This window comes from Apium graveolens, unplaced genomic scaffold (assembly GCF_009905375.1).
Source record: "Apium graveolens cultivar Ventura unplaced genomic scaffold, ASM990537v1 ctg923, whole genome shotgun sequence".
Classification (NCBI taxonomy): domain Eukaryota; kingdom Viridiplantae; phylum Streptophyta; class Magnoliopsida; order Apiales; family Apiaceae; genus Apium; species Apium graveolens.
The window spans coordinates 13,279-14,325 of NW_027421845.1; the positions used below are offsets into that span (position 1 = coordinate 13,279).

Below are 1,047 nucleotides of genomic sequence, written 5' to 3' on the forward strand. Positions count from 1 at the left end.
TGCACAAAGCTCACAAACCCTAGCTATTTGATTAACTCCATACGTAGCCAGAGAATCAACCTTCATTGATAGCGCTTGGAGCTGGGCTGCAATAGCGGTGGCTGCATCAACTTCCAGAATACCTGCTACCTTGCCTGACGTCATCCTCTGAGTTGGGTTTTGATGCTCATTTGCAGCCATCGTCTCTATAAGATTATACGCCTCAGTATAGCTTTTATCCCATAAGGCGCCTCCAGCTGCTGCATCGAGCATGGGCCGAGATTGGGCCCCCAAACCATTATAGAAACCAGTGATCACCATCGAATCCGGCATTCCATGATGTGGACATTTTCTCAACATTTCCTTGTAGCGTTCCCAAGCCTCGCACATAGATTTTGTAGGTTGCTGCGCAAACTAAGTAAGAGCACTCCTCATAGCAGCAGTCTTTGCCATCGGATAAAACTTCACCAGAAACTTTTGTGCAAGATCTTGCCACGTAGTGATGGACCCAGCTGGTTCAGAATGTAACCAGTCTTTAGCCTTGTTCCTCAGTGAGAATGGGAAAAGCCTCAACTTGATAGCCTCATCAGTCACGCCATTATACTTAAAAGTGCTGTAGATCTTGACAAAATTCCTTATGTGCATGTTGGGGTCTTCAGTTGCCACTCCTCCAAAAGAAACAGAATTCTGCACCATCTGAATAGTGCCCGGCTTGATTTCAAAGGTGTTAGCTTGAATAGCCGGATGAAGGATGCTTGACTGAATGTCATCAATTTTAGGCCGAGAAAAATCCATAAGAGCTGGATCAGCTTGAACAATACGATCTCCCATATTTACTGGTTCTTTCTGCTCAGTTCCTGAATTCGAATCCTCAAAATCTAACTTCTCCGGAATATCAAGAACTTCGTCTGTCTCCTCAGCTGTATCTAAAGTCCTCTTGCGAGCACGAGAACGAGTTTGCATAAACGCTTGCTAAAGTACCTGAAATACAACCGGAAAAAAATAAGTAACTACTACGTCCTAATCACTGAGTCCTAATGACCAATGATGGTAAGTACATAAACTAAA

The 1,047-nt window shown here is 44.0% G+C and overlaps 1 non-coding gene across 1 annotated transcript; it reads left to right on the forward strand.

Moving 5' to 3' along the window:
* The first annotated feature begins 310 nt into the window (after positions 1-310).
* Positions 311-417, forward strand: LOC141705692 (small nucleolar RNA R71). Its single transcript, XR_012568455.1, has one exon. It is a non-coding gene; the product is annotated as a small nucleolar RNA R71 (small nucleolar RNA).
* Positions 418-1,047: the final 630 nt, after the last annotated feature.